Source organism: Pyrus communis, chromosome 14 (assembly GCF_963583255.1).
Source record: "Pyrus communis chromosome 14, drPyrComm1.1, whole genome shotgun sequence".
NCBI lineage: Eukaryota > Viridiplantae > Streptophyta > Magnoliopsida > Rosales > Rosaceae > Pyrus > Pyrus communis.
Window position 1 is genome coordinate 4,020,960 of NC_084816.1, and position 18,046 is coordinate 4,039,005.

Here is an 18,046-nt window from a genome sequence, read left to right on the forward strand (position 1 = left end):
CCATCACATAACTTGAATTTTTAGGATGCTAATTATATTCCTTGTGTTACAGTTAAAAAAAAAATCATTTCTGTATAGTTATAGCCAGGTGCCTCAACTTAGAACTTGTTTCTCCAAATCATCTTTCATGCTTAAAAAAATAAAAAATAAAAAAAATAAAAAATAAAAAAACAAAAAAAACCTTCTATACAGTTATAGCTAGGTGCCTCAACTTAGAACTTGTTCCTCCAAATCATCCTTCATGCATGTGTCAGAGTGATGCTCATCTAATAAGGTTCTCGTTTTGAGAAACTGTGAGGACCTCTTTCATATAAATCTAAGGGTAAATAAACTTATAAGTCTAACATATTCCCATTATACCTAAACACAATATTGCCCGGGATTTGATGTCCCACACACACGAGTCAGTATTGCTAATATTTTCTCATTTTGAGAAACCGTGAGGACCTCTTTCATATAAACCTAAGGGTAAATAAACTTATAAATCTAACGTATTCCCATTATACCTAAACACAATATAGCCTGGGATTTGATGTCCCACACACACGAGTCGGTATTGCCAATATCTTCCCCACTTTAGCCACCCAGGAGAAATGGGTATGAGGTTTTACCAAAAAGCATCAACAATATGTGTGTGTGGTACCATTGCTTATAAAGCACTGGATATCCCCCACTTTAGCCACTCGGGAGAAATAGGTATGAGGTTTTACCAAAAAGCCTCAACAATATGTGTGTGTGGTACCATTGCTTATAAAGCACTAGATAGCTCTCCCTCTAGCTGATGTGGGACAATAAAGTGGCTCTCAGCAACCGAACTCCGAAAATCTCCACCTTGGTGAGATTCGAGCCATCACCAAGTTGACATCTCACGATCCAAATACAAATAGAGCTCGACTTTGACCACATGCAACCAAATTCCAAATGAGCTCTTCAACTTCAACAATCGTGAGAGTCACCAATCTCAAGCGGTATATGGGCTTTGATATGAATTGTTGTGCAGAAGCACACCAATGGGTCCCACACACACGAGTCAATATTACGATATCCACCCCACTAGATAGCTCTCTCTCTAGCTGATGTGGGATACAAATGTGTCTCTAATCTCACCCACCAAACTCCAACAAATCTTAGATCTATGGGTCCATTTTTTGTTTGTTTCCTACACTTGTGTACTGGAATTGTTGGCTTGTAGCTAGATTCATATCAAGTTTGCTTTTGAATTTTAATCCGGGTTCGATCAATTTACAAAAGAGGAAGTATCAATTCGGATTGTTGGTTCTATTCAAATGTGTCTCTAACCACACCGTCATGCAAGGTCTCAACTCATTTTCACTGTTGTGGTAAAGGACCACTTGCATTTTTATTTTTTTTATTGATTCAAATTTTGTTTAGGTGTAATAAGAAGAATTTAAGCTAATAAGCCTAGCTACCTTCAGATCCAAGGGGTTATATGAAAGAGATCTGATAGGGCTTTTTATACCTGCAAAAGTAGAGATAAAAATACTTAAACACACTTCCAAGAGTACAAGGTTATCGTAGTATAGTAGCTCAAGTAAGGTCGTTCTTCATAGGGATTGAATTAATAATTTATATAAATACCAAATCTTAATTAATTATTTGAAAACAAAGTTTGGAAGAGGTCGATTTTATGACCTAAAATATTAAAAACGAATTTAATTAAAAACAATTAAATAAATTGGGAAAGTAAAGAAAACAAAAGAAAATAGTTTGAAAATCTATTTAAGCACTAGGGTTTCGCCGTCATCTTAACAATTATACGTAGTTCTTCCAATTACTTATGACTTGCACATGCATATTTTGAAGGTTAGGTTTTCCTAAAGTATGCCTTACTTGGAACCTCCAACATAGAACGTATATTTAACATGCAACCCGTCTGTGGCATCCAGATTAAATGTGAACATGCAAGACTCATTAAGTTTTGTGAAAACCTTTTGAAAAACCATATAACTCTTAAGACGTGCACATATTAACCACAAGAAGTCTTAGTCAATTTTAGGTGCAGCCCTCTGCCAAATTTGCATCAAATGACTTTTCTAAATATCTGGTGGCCAATCATCAAGACAATTAGATAGTTTTAAATATGGTGATTAACAATTCAAAACTTGCATGCATAATATCGTAAATAAATTGAAAAGAAACTACATATTATTGCTAAGGCTCGTGGCCTCGCCCTTGCAAACGAAACTAGTTACGAACAACCATATAACAAAATAAATTTTATTGAAATAGAAAAAAAGATAAAAAACAACTTGAAATGCAAATTGTCAAAAGCTCCAAAGTAGTGCGTCGCTAAATTTTATGCGTTCTCCTCCCCCTTCTCTCATGGCTAAAAAACCTTATTTATACTACTACAAAATAAAATCCTACCTAGAAAAGGTCTTCTAAAAATTAGGAAATAAAAGGTTTCCCAATTGAACTAAAATTCGAACTTCTTAGAAAATCAAATTTTTGACCAACCAAATCAACTCCGATTTGGCCCCAAAAGGTTTATTTTGAAATCTAAAGACGTCCCCTACAAATCCTCATAATGAATCTTCTTCAAGATATGCCATTTTTACCTTCAAAATGCCCAAAATGAGAAACATCAATTTGGGAAAGCTGCATGCTAGGTCTTTATTTCATTGCTACAGTAAAAAATCTTGGTAGAAAAATCTAGAATTTTGACACGAATATCTTGAAAGACTCATGAACATCATCCAATTAGAATCACTCAAAAATTCATCCATTTGGTCACTTTTTTCTCTAGAGGAAGTTGAATGTCCTACATTAAGAATATAAATCAAAGTATCAATATTCTACCAAAATAACGAATAAATTAATACTAAGATAATGGTAAAATATATAGTATAACATGGGCTCATCAAGATCATCACAAGTCCTTTTTTAAGGACCTTAGGTAAGCATTTCTTTAGAAGAGTTTAAGGTCTTTGGTTAATTAAGGAAGCACTCAAGGAAAGATACATGTATTAACAGTAAGCTATGAATTGCAGTAAAAGGAGAAGAATGAAAAGAAGAACAATGACATAATGTTTAGAAAGGAAATGAATGACCAAAGATTGCATTACTTGAATGAATTACAGAGAAAATGAAGTCAGTATTTATACATCTATCATTTGCTTCAGAGATAAGCAACTGACTAACTAACTTCCTTATATTTCTACAATCTTAGCATACACCCCAACTGCCTTGCTGATGTCTCACCTAACTACTTTGCTGATGTGTCACTTAACTACCTTGCTGATGTGTAAACATTCATGCTGACATGTATCCAAAATAATGCTGATATGTATATATTAGTTATCATCCCCCTTCAATCTCAACTGGGTTCCTAAGTTTGAGATTGTAGGAATGCTTCAAGAAAGAAGGAATAAGTAATCCTTTTGTTAATATATCTGCAGTTTATTCATCCGTAGGCAAATATTAGACATGAAGATCGCCATTTTGAACCCTCTCTCGGACAAAGTGATAGTCCGTGTCGAGGTGCTTAATCCTGGAGTGAAAAACTGGATTTGCACTCAGAGCAATGACAGACTTATTATCACAATATATCATAGGTGGAAAGGGTATCACAACAACCATGTCTTTCAAAATGTTTCTTATCCATGCTACATCAGTTGCAGTGTGAGCCAATACTTTATACTCAGCTTCTGTAGAGTTTTTCGAAACTGAATTCTGCTTCTTCGATTACCAAGATACTAGATTGTTGCCAATGTAAACTACCTAACCTGTGACTGACCTCCTAGTGTTCAAATCTGCAGCCCAATCAAAATCACTAAATGCAGTAGTTCCCACTTTTGTATCAGCTGAGAATACTACACAATTTTGAATAGTTCCTTTTAGAAACCTCAAAATCCTTTTAACTGCCCCCAAAATGTACTTCTGTGGGAACAGCCATGAATTGACACTCAAAGTTGACTACATATGCAATATTTGGCCTTGTAAAGGTTAAATATTGCAAGAAGCCAACAATGCTGCGATACAAGCTTGGATCAGTCAACAAAGTGCCTTCAGTGACCAATAAAGGATCATGAGGCTTGCATGGTGTATATGTTGGTTTGTAGGACTCCATACCATCTTTATGCAACAAGTCCTTTATGTACTTGTATTGATTGACACATATATCCCCATTCGATTTATAGTTTACTTGCAAACCAAGAAAGTAAGTGAGCTTTCCCATATCTTTAAGCTTAAAAACTTTAGATAACTATGTGATATCACTTTGTACTTTGCAAGAATTAGATCCATTAAGTATGATGTCATCTACATACAACAATAGAATGACAACATCTTCATCAATATGTTGAACAAATAAACTTGAATCAGAAGTAGATGCTTTAAACCCCATTGTAGGTAAGTAATAGAGTTCCAAGCTTTTGGAGCTTGCTTAAGACCATACAATGACTTCATTAACTTGCATACATAAGATGTCTTAGCCATATCCACAAATCCCTGAGGTTGTTTCATGTAAATCTCCTTTTGTTAGTAAGCATGCAAGAAGGCATTTTTGATGTCTAACTGCCTTAACTCCCAATGATTAATTGCCGCCAATGCTAGTAATATTCTCATTGTCGTGTGTCTCACAACAAGATTGAAAGTTTCTGAGTAATCTACACCTTGTTCTTGTGAAAAACCTTATGCAACCAACTTAGCTTTATACCTTGATATAGACCCATCAGGGTTTTTTTTAAGTTTCTATACCCATTTGCTGCTAATAATGGATATATCATCTAGAGGTGGTACTAGTTCCCAAGTTCCTTGAGCCTGAAGAGAGTCATACTTATTTTGCATTGCACTTTGCCATTGTGGTATAGTAACAACCTTCCTGAAGGTTGTTGGTCCTGCAGAATCACTATTACTCACAAGGAAAGAAAATCCTCCACCAAAGAATGTATCTTCAGTTAGTTGAAGTGACTGTAGTTCAGGTAATGTAGCTAAATACCCTTTGTACCTCTTCTGTATGAGTACCCCACTCTTCAATCTAGTAAGCATTGGATGTGTAGATGCAATTCCAGAAGAATTAGAATTAGATAATATATGATAAGAGATTGGAAGAATTTCTTGAAGTTCTGTATCTCAAGAACTTTGTCAAACAACACTTGATATGGTGACTTCATTTCCAGCACCTTACTTGGCATTCTATTAATTAAGAAAGTTGCATAAGAACAAGCATGAAACCAAAATGATGCAAACAAATTTGCTTCAAACATTAGAGTAAGTGTTGTCTCTATTAAGTGTATATGCTTCCTCTCAGAAATACAAATTTGTTGAGGGGTATATGGACATGAAATTCTATGAACAATCCTTTTAGACTCCAAAAAATCAGTAAAGACTTTACTTATGTACTCTCATCCTTCATCAGTTTGCAAACATTTAATGGAAATATGTAACTGATTAAGCACAAAGGCATGAAATTTCACAAATGCATTCACTATTTCAGATTTATTAATCAGAGGAAAAATACACAAAAACCTTGAATATTCATCAATGAAACTAATGTAATATCTATATCCTTCAATTGACATTTTTGGAGAAAGCCTTTATACATCTGAATGTACTCTTTCAAAAAATAAAACTTGCACTACTATGTTTTACAGGAAATGATTGCCTACACATTTTGCTTGAAATACATGATGAACATACTAACTGTGAAGAATTTATGGTAATTGGTACTTTAGCTGACTTTAACATAGTTGTTAATATCTCTTCAGAGGGATGACCCAATCTCTTGTGACAAATTGCAGTCTTCACCATCTTTCCCAGAAAACCAGTTCTTAACTCCTTTGCTTCTCCATTCCTCAAATTTGATCTTGAAAACACTATCACATGTATGGTAAAGAGATCCCCATCACTCATTCCTTGGTAGAGAATCACATTGGTTACCTTATCCTGTATTAAAAACACATAATCATCACAAATAAACCAGCATTCATTATCATGACACAATTTCTTCACTGATAAAAGATTGACAGTAATATTGGGAACATGTAAAACATTTTTCAAGTATAAGAAAGTTGCTGGAGTAAGTAATGTGGTTGAACCAATATGTTTCACATCCAAACCTTGACCATTCCTTATTATTATCTTTTCTTCTCCATTATAAGCAGTGACTTGATTAAGAGTATTGACATTGGTTGTCATGTGATGTGTGGCACTAGTGTCCAACACCCATGTATCAACAGTAGAAAACCCATGTGGTTGTGAATCATCTCTTTGTTGAGTAAAGCACTGTGAACCTTGAGCAGACATTGCAGTGATTGTTGATGGTGGTGGTGGTGGTGCTCCCTGATAAGCATAGTTATTCCTATGATAGCATTCCAAAGCGACATGGTTTTCTCTGTTGAAATCCCATGATTCGATCATCAAGAAACTGCACCAAGAATAGCAAATCCTCCAAACTAACAGAAGAACGACAAATCACGCGGCGGAAAAACGGAAAATCACCATAGATTGACCTCCGGCGATGATACCATACTAACAGTAAGCTATGAATTGCAGTAAAAGGAGAAGAATGAAAAGAAGAACAATCACAGAATGTTTAGAGAGGAAATGAATGACCAAAGATTGCATTAATCGAATGAATTACAGAGAAAAGGAAGTCAGTATTTGTACATCTATCATTTGCTTCAGAGATAAGCAACTGACTAACCGACTTCCTTATATTTCTACAATCTTAACAAACACCCTAACTACCTTGCTGATGTGTAAACATTCATGCTGACATGTATCCAAAACAATGCTGATGTTTATATATCAGTTAACAACATGAAGGTCTCCTTGGACTCTCTAGCAAGTGTTAGACCTAAATTACTTATAATTAACAAGGCAAACGAGTATCACAGTTATTAGTGCTTGGTTTATGCATATACAATCATGTACTTTTCTGTTCTGACAATATGGTTAGGGGAAAGAGAACTTTTTCTTGTTTGACCCGTAGTTCAAGGCTAGCAACTCGCACTCTTGTTATCCTCAGATAAATGAGAGTGCTAACTGCTAAGGAGACCGACCCATCCAACAACCACGAAAGTCGGCATTAGCGATTTGACGGTGTCTTCGCTCTCTCTCAAAAATAAATTTTTTCATAGATTTTTTATTACTTTATATTTCAACGTCAATTTTCATATTAATATTATTACACATTATGTCAAAACAAGTCCCTTTAACATTTCTCCAAATATATTCTTTACAACAAACAAAATTAATCAGAAACTTGATCCCACTTTGCCATTCAAAACCCTAGGAAATTATTAACAATAATACTTGCCGCACAATTCTCAAACATTATTAATTACCAACATTAATATCAAAACTGGGGTATCATAGACTGCATAAATTACTCACAGGTTCTTTTTGGATTAATATATATCGGGAGTAAATCCGTCACACCATTTGAAATTAAAACCCCAAATATTTTTCTTATTGTTGTTCTTTAAAAAGTATGGGGATCAACTCAGGCAATAATTCTAATATCAAAGATTTACCTCCATGCGTACATAAGAGTTTTGACTCAAACTCTCCTAATTCTCCTCGTATAGTGAAATTAGGTCAATTTGTTTACTAGGGCTTGTTATTGTTAAGATGATAAAGAAAACGAATTGAAAGAGAGGAAATTGAGAGAAATCAAAGATAATTGCAATTGTATTTCACTATAATCGTAGTAGCTTTATTGCCATCTTATATCTCTTTACAATATTTACAACTGCCCTTCTAAGTTCTAACAATACTACCCATACACTCAAAAGAAACACGGTCTTTCATGCTCTAATTGTTTCAAATTTCAAATAAACAAATTTGGTTGCTGGATGCACGAGTGGCACAAATGTTATTTGCGTAAGGCTTATCAATTGAAATGCTCCCTGAAGCTGCCATTTTTAACTCTTTTAGTCTCACTTCATCCCATTCTGTCTCAGTTTACTCTTTGAAATTGGTTTTGTCTTATTTTGCCCACTGAAACTGGCATTTTTAACTCTTTTAGTCTCACTTCACCCCATTCTCGTAAATAAAAATTAAATTTAATGGTATTTTAGACATTTTAGTTTTTACACATCTATATACCTCTAGCCTACACACTAAACCAATTTCAATTACATTTTTAACAATTCTAATTCAAATTCATGAGTTTTGGGTCATTTTAAAAATAAATTATTTAATAAATAGAAAAGTTCCAAGAAATAAAATCATTATATCAATAAAAATAAGGGTTATATTTTTGTTCGTAAAGTTATTTCACTTGCAAGACATCCATGTATTGGCTCAAAACTTTGCACTTGAAACACATTGCAATAGAAAAGAAACATGATAAGTTTCACCCTTAAAAGATTATTTCAGATTAGTTGCACAAAATATAATCTAAAAAAAAAATCATTAAGCTATCATGTCCAAAATACTTCCCCCCCCTCCCCCCAAAACAAAAAAAAAATCATCTAAAGAAAATGTGCATAGTTTGAAACCAAAGGTTTCACATTGTTACTCGGAATTTTTCTATTGATTGAATAATTTATTTTAAAAAGGCCCTAACTCATGGGCTTTGAATTAGAGTTGTCAAAAATGGAATTGAGATTGATTTAGTGTGTAGCCTAGAGGTAAATAGATGTGTAAAATGTAAAAAAGTCTAAAAAAAAAAGGATAAAAAAACAAAAATTAACAAAACTTATGTATAAGGTAAAAAAAAAGAAGGTATATTGATAGCACCACCCTGCGTAATTTCCAAATAATTTTAGTATTTTTCTGGTTTGCCATGGAAGCACATGATTCGGCCCGACATTAATGGCGAGGTATAGGGCCATAAATGGGCCTCATAAAACAAGATCAGACAGTGTCATGTAGCCAGAAGATCGGAGAAGACAAAATCATATGACAATTGCGAATGCTTTGTTACTAACAAGCATGATGCATGTCCAAAAGTTTGAGCTGATATGTCACACATGCATTTGATTCAACAATAAGCTGTCACACGAAGTTGAGTAAGATTATGGCGCATCATTTGTTCTTTGTTTAACAAAGGAAGAATAATAATTGATTAATTATGTTAAGATATTGATATGCACACATTTACAGCATTGACACATTCTCTGCATTGACAAATTAACTTTACCTAATTGATTCGATTCCAGTGTTCAGAACAATGTGCTCTTCTCTTCCTTAAACTTCAAACAAGTACACTACACACTTATCTTCCTATATTCTTTTGCGATTCACGAGAGATTGATAGAGAAAGAGGAACAATGAACCCGGGATAGGGAAGTTCCTCTCCAATCGTGGCTAATTATATATGTTTATTCAGGTAAGCATGCATGACAAGGAAAAGCTAATTGAGAAATAATTAACAGCTCAATATATAACGTGCATTAATTTCACTATACAATCTGATCACAATTAAGCTAATTGGTGATCATACATTTGTTTACAATATGCATAAGCAAACCAAAAACTTAATGAAATTCCCTAAGAAACAACTTAATGAAGGGTGCATAGCAACCTCTAGTTGAAAATTTTGACCCATCATAGTCCTCGTACTGATCATGATGATCAATCCTTGAATCAACAAAACCCTTCGGGCTTGACATCGATCTACCTCGTGCCAGAAATTTCTTCGGTGTTACTGGGGAAGATGGCACTGAATAGTATGTTGTTGAATACGCTGATGACGACGAAGAAGAAGAAGATGAAGCAGATGCTGATGAAAAGGCTGGTGCTGATGATGGGGTCGATGCTTTTCTTGAAGTAGTACTAGTACTACGCATTTTGGGGAAAATATTGTGTAAAAGAGACCTTTTTGAGTTCTTTTTCCTTGAGTGTATTTTCGGGGAATCGTAAAAATATGAAGGTGGGGGTGTAAGAGGAGGTAGACGACTAGGGTTTCGGTGGAACTTGGCTTTAGGAGTACCTGGTTGAGATTCCCAAGTGAATGGAACTGAAACAAAGGCAGAGGCTCCTCCATGGTATTGATATTCAAGTGCTGATGAGAAGTCAGCCATAAATTCTTGTTTGGGTGCTTAGAGAGCTTGTCGTGCTTGGGGTTGAAGCAATCGTTCGCTTCAGTTTTAATTAAAAGTGTCTTACTAACACCCTAGATATATATGTATGCATGGGGCAGAGTGGAACAATCTCATGCCTCTTTTGCTAATTTGAAGGATCGATTTGTGCCTTAAAATTGTCTGCATGTGTTTGTCTAACATGCTGATGTATGACTTCGATTAGTTTTTCTTATATAAAAATAGGAGGGGCTTGAAAAATTTGTTAGTGGAACATAAAATTATAATTTTATGGATTGATAGTTATATAATTGACCATGACTGGCCAACTAACATATTACATACATAAAAATAATAATAATAAAAGATTAATTCCAGGTTTAGTTTTCATCATTAGTTATAATCTAGGTTTAGATCGCTACCGCATGCACATTAACTAAAATCCCAGTCAACCGTCTAGGTTTGCTAAATCAACTGCTAATTAATTATGTTAGATTTTTTTTTTCTTATATATAAACCAAATTAATCAAATGTTCATTTTTAATGGTTTATAGGGTTTTTTTTTATTAGCACTCACATATTGTTAAATGAACCCCACATAAATATTTATTATTAAATCACTTATGTATCTTAATTAACATGAAATGACTATTTAGCCCCAAATAATTTAAAAGAAATTGAATACACAAATTATTTACTAATATGAACCCTAACTCTAAATTGGTTGACTAAACTTGAACCCTAAAATCCTAAAACCCCTAATTGAAAAAAACCCCCAAATTGATAGAAACCTAAACTCTAAAAATAAATATAAAAATGTTACGAATTCGTAACCATACGTACTTCATTATGGATTTTGTAAGAACTACAACATTTTTTTGTTATCAAAATCTATAACTATCCAAAACAAATTTTCGATTTCTCAAAAAAAAAAAAAAAAAAAAAAAGAAGAAGAAGAAGAAGAATAAACCATTATAATATAAACAATTTTTTTCTCTAAGTGGTAAGCTTAGCAGTTGGCACTACTTTCTTTTAAGTTTTGTACCGTAAAAAGAATTGAACCCATTATAATTTTGGAAAAAAAATAAAATTCACCCATGTCCTATCATTCCTTTTTGGGTCAAAATTTTGTGAGATTGACTCTAGAGGAGTAAGAGAGAGGGATACAAATTTTGGATTTGTGCTCTACCAGTAAAATAAACCAACAATCGAATGTTATGTAGTCGACCTCATAATTAGCATTTACATGTTTAGCGAGAGTCTTGAAATTTGGAGGTGTGGTGAGAATGAACAATGAGAGAATGTTGAATGTATGTGAAGAATGTGGGGTGCATGTAGAAAGTTTGGGATGTGAGGGTAGTATAGAAAAGTATGTGGGGTGTACTAAGATAAATTTTGATTGAAAAAGTAGATGTGAGGTGTATTTAGTATGTGGGGTGTATTCAACAATATGTGGGGTGTTAATAAAACAACTCAGTAGATGATGTTTTATTGTAGTGACAGAAAGCAATAATATTTATGCACCTTAGTGAGGATACGATTTTCACTGATCCTTCTCCCTCCTAACATTTAACAATTTTGATGCACTAACTCCATCGTTGGTAAAAAAAAATAAAATAAAGGTTTATACTAATGTAACTGTGTTAAAAAGTCAGCTCAAATATACGTATTGTATACAGCAACTTGCTTACTCCTTTTCGCTTTCATCTCATCAAAAGAGGTATGACCATCATTTTAATGCCTTTGTTTTGGCTTGCCCTCTGCCCTTTTGGCTGTTTTGTTTCTCGACTCTTGCCTTTGTGCCCTTTTATGAAAATATTTGGAGCATGCGATAACGAACACATGACCTCATATGCAAAAAATGTACTTAATTGCTTAAGTTACGAGCCCTTGGTATATTTGCAATTAGTTTAAGCTTGATAACCATGTGCTTAACCATTAAAAAATGCATTTATATAACTTCAACCAATCCATTGCAGAATTTATGCAGATGCAGTAGAGGCTTGAACCTTAAAGCCAGGTACGTCCAGGTGAGATCCATTTGCCTCACTCACCGAATTGCTCATTTTCTTTAATTCTGAATAGATTAATGTATTAAAGACCCTAGAAATTTAATCATCGTTTAAGTATCGTAGTGGCCTTTTGCGAACTTTTTGAGACATTTTCCTACTATTATTGCCCTATGAGCGGCGACTTCGGCGATCTGTTGATCAATCTTAGTCTGCTAAAATCTACTATTATTTAAGATTGCCCACATAATTAAAAAATATAGGCATATTGATTTTAATTATTTAGTCAATTTATTGGAATTGACATACATTTAAACAATTTCAAGTCCTTATTTTCTAACAGTTTTAAAATTATTCGAGAATATTTTTAGATCTTGGAAGTTGCTTTGTAAGATGCATGGGTTGAGTTAATTAGCCTCTATTGACAAGTTGGATTGATAAGCACCTAAGGAAGCTTTGTGCTGAACAAGTTTGAACTTGCGTTTAATTATGTAGTAATTAATTGTTGTGCCTTGGCTGATTATCTTCACCAACATACAAACCCACAGTTGAATAGTTTAAAATACAAGAAATAAAGACACCAAGAAATTTACGAGGTTCGGCAAAAACCTGCCTACGTCCTCGGAGAGATATTGTTCTTCACTATGAGAAAAAACAGTACAAGTTACACATGAGTTAAATCGACATAACCCAATCCCATATCCCTTGTACACCCACTCACAGAATTTTCCCAAGAGCCTCACTCTACCCCAAGAGTTCTTTCACTAGAGACCTTTCACTCTAGCTCTCTTGATTTCTCACTACAACTCTCTCTTCACCCGTGCCCCTTCTTATACCAAATGCTCTCACCATCTCCTTTTATGCTTTTCTTAATCCAAGCCTTCTCCCACCCGAAAGCCACAAAACATTGCTTTGAAAAAGCCACAAAACATGGCTTTGAAAAAGCCACAAAACATTGCTTTGAAAAAGCCACAAAACATGGCTTTATAAAAAGCCACAAAACATGGCACTAATTTGGCCACTATCCAACAATCTCCACCTTGGCCAAATTGTACCAAAGTCCATTGGCCTTACGTACCAGCATGCACACTCTGAATCAACCTCGTTGGTCCTGTTCCTATTCAGTAACTGCCAATGCATGTGCAGCTGCTGCAAGCAAAAAAAAACATTTAGCTTCAGACAGGATCTCGACACATCCTCGTCTCCTCCAACAGGTTTTCCTCCTCTTCATTGTCTGCAACTTGGAAACTTGTCAGCACGCCTATTTCCAGCAACAACCCATCGAACCAGACAAAATTCTCACACTTCCTCCTACCTCAGGACCTTCTCATCACCTGTGAATCCCATAGCTCCACCTGCTGCAAAACCCCTGCAACACTTGAGACTAAACATCACCAGGAGAAGTGTTGCTTCGAGTACCTAGAGGGCATACTCAAAGTCTTCCACCACAAACTTGCTAACCTGGCCTTGCACCCGTAGCACTGTGGACCCTTGCCTCCGGAACCGGATCCGAACCTGCTGTCTCTCTCAAATCCTCCTCCCAATTTTCTTCCATGATTCCAACCTTGAACAGCTAAAGCAGTCTCGTGCCCACCATCAACAATGGTCTTCCTCTTTTGTGTATCATAAGACACCAAAGAAGCCTGCACCTGCTCCAAACTTACTGTATCTTTTCCATGCAATAAGGTTGTCACAAGATTCTCGTACGAATCTGGAAGTGAGGTAAGAAGTAAGAGGGCTTTATCTTCTTCCTCAACCTTAACATCAACTTTCCTCAATTGATCCAAGTATCCATTTAACACATTCATGTGGTCCATGAGATTCCCGCCTTCATCCATCTTCAGCTTGTACAACTTCCTCTTCAGATGTAACTTGTTGGTGAAACTCTTAGCAATATAGAGTTTTTCCAACTTCTCCCACAGTGCAGGCGCAGAATCTTCATCCATAACATTGTTGATAATGTTATCAGCTATGCAATGTCGAATCGTGCTAACACAACGCGACTCCAGCTTCTCCCACTGGTCATCTGTCATTTCTTTAGGCTTCCCATCTTTTCCCTTCAAAGCTCTAACCAAGCCTTGTTGAGTCAAGACATCCTTTACTCTCATTTGCCAGAGAGTAAAACTACCATTCCCATTAAACTTCTCAACTGAAAACGACATGTTTGTAGTCATCATGGTGAATAATAAATCTGAACCTTCAATGAACCAAAGCTTCCAACAAAGCTCTGATACCAAATGTTGTGCCTTGGCTGATTATCTTCACCAACATACAAACCCACAGTTGAATAGTTTAAAATACAAGAAATAAAGACACCGAGAAATTTACGAGGTTCGGCAAAAACCTGCCTACGTCCTCGGAGAGATATTGTTCTTCACTATGAGAAAAAACAGTACAAGTTACACATGAGTTAAATCGACATAACCCAATCCCATATCCCTTGTACACCCACTCACAGAATTTTCCCAAGAGCCTCACTCTACCCCAAGAGTTCTTTCACTAGAGACCTTTCACTCTAGCTCTCTTGATTTCTCACTACAACTCTCTCTTCACCCGTGCCCCTTCTTATACCAAATGCTCTCACCATCTCCTTTTATGCTTTTCTTAATCCAAGCCTTCTCCCACCCGAAAGCCACAAAACATTGCTTTGAAAAAGCCACAAAACATGGCTTTGAAAAAGCCACAAAACATTGCTTTGAAAAAGCCACAAAACATGGCACTAATTTGGCCACTATCCAACATTAATCTTCCTCAATTACATCAAACTACTACGATTGATAATTGTCATGTTTACAAGAACCATGGAGAAGTCGGTGTCTAAATAATAAGAGGGAAACGACCGGTCTAATGTTTTTTGACCAAAAGATATTATTTACACTAAGGTGGATGAGAGTGGCTTTAGTCTCATAATGAACTAGTAATATTGTAGTTCAAATTCACCTTTGACGATAATCGATTCAAAGACCTCTCACTTACAAATGAAGAAGAATACTACTAGACCGTAGTACTAATTGACCCGACTGGTGTTTACCAAACAGTTTTCGATGCTTTATTGACTCAGCACACCAAAAAAAACAAAAAAAAAAAGTTACGTGGCGAAATGATCAAACAACTTAGATCAACAAAAAAATTACGGAGACCATTCAATGCCGCAGGCCCGCAGCTGACCATTCACGGCTTGTTGTACAAGCCTGCAATTGGTCCCCGACCTTTTCCATCCCCCTTCCTCATTGAACAACCATGCAAAAAATTTGTAAGGGTTTTGGGTTTTAGGTGGTAATTATAATTGGATTTAGAGGGCATATAAATCTATCCAGTTGAGTTTTCTGCTATGGTTGAATTTTTTTATTTATAAAAACTGTAATTTATGAATTGAATGGTCAAATTTTGGCTATAAACAATAAAAATCCCTAATTAACAAGGAAAGACAAGTGGATTCCTAAATTGACTAATTTGTGAGAGGGACCTCATTCTCTTCTTGAAAAATATGAGCAATGAGAAACCACCATGTGCTGTAAAAAGGAATGGCAATTTTTCCAACGTCCAAAGCATCCACGGAAGAGAGAATGAGCCAAAAGAAACGTAATATATCACATTGAAAGAGTCACTAGTTTCAAGCAACATAGTTTACCAACCCTGCGGATGCCCCAACTCCACAGCAAGGATGGACATCACGAAGCTCCACATAAAAAGAAGTAGAATGCCTTCAAACTTTGAGAGAAATCACCACGAAAATAACCTACGAAGTTTCGAAAGCCCCCACCGCAAGTCGCAGAATCTAGGTTACCCTCAACGAGCCCATCTGTATTCACTTTGACCCAAGCATACAGAGAAGGATGCCAAAGAATGGAAACAATAGAAGGAACTCTAAACAACTCAGCTAAAATCCCTGACATGACCGAAAGAATGCTCCAAAACCTCTAATCGAAGCCAAAGTAGAACGACATGTGTGTAAAAGGGAAAGAGGGTCATTTTCTTCATTTTATTACGCATCTTCTAGATAGCCATTAGCAAGAAAAACCTCGAAGCAACCAAAATATTTAAGATCTGTGGAGAAAATGTTTTGATATAAAAGAGAGTCAGAGATTTGAAATAGAGCTAGTAAGTACAAAACAGTGCCAAATTTAGCAGCAAATAAAAGCCAAGCATGTTATGCAAACTCACAACTAATAAATATGTGATCAATGGATTCTGAGTTGCAGAAACATAATTGGCAGATTGGTACCAAAGGAGTACATTTACGTTGTAGTTGATCCTATGTTGGAGGCTTATTGAAAAGTATCTTAAAAAAAAAAAAATAGAGCCCAAAAAAAAAAGGTTTTTAAATCAACAAATGATGTTCCTTATCAATAGAAAGCGGTACTCATTTTCTCATACTAATAATGTTTGAGATCTTGGTGCGAAATAGAGAAGCATTGAACTCGAGAACACTACCAATCTTTGAAACAGGTGTACCCAATCACTTATCAATCCAAAAGAGAGTTACTAGAACGAGAATTTTGAAACAAAATAGGGAGAATAGATTAAGTTTTGATGCATTGAACAACCCTAATAAGCTTGAACAAAATGGAAATTAATTAGTTGCTAACATGCTTGGATGCCTCACTAACCAAGTAAATTAGTATTTCAGTTAAGGAACCCTTCCACATGGAATCTCACATGTAGATTGATGCAATACATAGTTGGAAACAAATTATTTTAGTCTCTCAAGAACTTGAATTGCCTTGATGTATTGGACTATTTTTCTATCTGATCAAACACTGTGCTTGCAGTTCTATTAGACAATAAAAAACTGCACTGATTGGAATTGTTTGCATTGCATATGTGATGTGAGCTTCAAGTGCCAAAATTGGTTTTTGACACCTATTTTCCACCGCCAACCAAATCTCTCCATGCTTTTACGATGTCAACCATTATCCTTAAAAATACCTTTCTTTCTGCATGTAATTATATAATAATAAGGATTCGAGCTAAAAACCAAATTATAATATGATAATTCCCAATATAAGGTTGTCGAATGAGAACGTTCTGGATTAGCATGACGCTGAAGTCCATTTATATTCAATTAACATATACAGAGTCATATTGATGCTCAATTTATTTTAAATTAATGCAAGTCAAATTACGTTTGGATTGTCCCACTTTCAATGAAGGAACTAAAGATTTTTTTCTTAAAAGAACAAAGACTGAGAAAAATTTGTGCTCGACCCAATCTGAATCTCTCAACATTCATATCCATAAAAAAACATCGAAGAAAGATGCTAGGATACTTTGATGAGAGACATGAATTTTCAGAGGGAGCGATAACTTTCATTAGCTCTTATCTGATTCCGTCACTGCTCATTCTTTGATATTTTCTTTTAAATCATTTTCTCTGTACCGTCACATAAAAATTGAAATGTGTGTAGCAATTTTTCGTTGTTTTGACAAAGATCCTTTTGTATATGGGTGATATTGTAAGTATCCTATCAATCTTTTTTTAGTAGCTGTTTATGATAGATAGGATTCGTTTGGAAGTGTTCTTGAAATGATTGAGAGTGTTTTTTGTGAAATTGATTTTGTGTTTCAAAAACAAAATGTTTTTTCAAAATCTACTTGAATTTTTACTATAGATTCTAAACACAAATCTTACCAACTTTATTTGAACAAGCGATATTATTTACCCTAAGGGGAGGGAGTGTCTTTAGTCTCATAATGAGCTAGCAATAATGTGATTTAAATTCGTTTTTTGCGAGAATCGAAATTAAAACTTTTTTATTTACAGGAGTAACACAACTAAATCAGTGACACAAAATTTACCAACTGAAAAAGTAAAATAAATGAAAAACCTACAAATCCTAGCGTGTATAGGTAGGCGTGCACACACGACACAAAACGGAAATACAAGTGGTCTATGACGTGTTTTTATGTAAGTGGTGAGAAATTTTATTTGTTAAGTTATTAACTTTTTAACACATATATCTCACAATTTATATAATAATATGTGATGTACCACCTTATATGCCGATTACATTGAAAAATCATAGGATTATACGTAGGACCGCA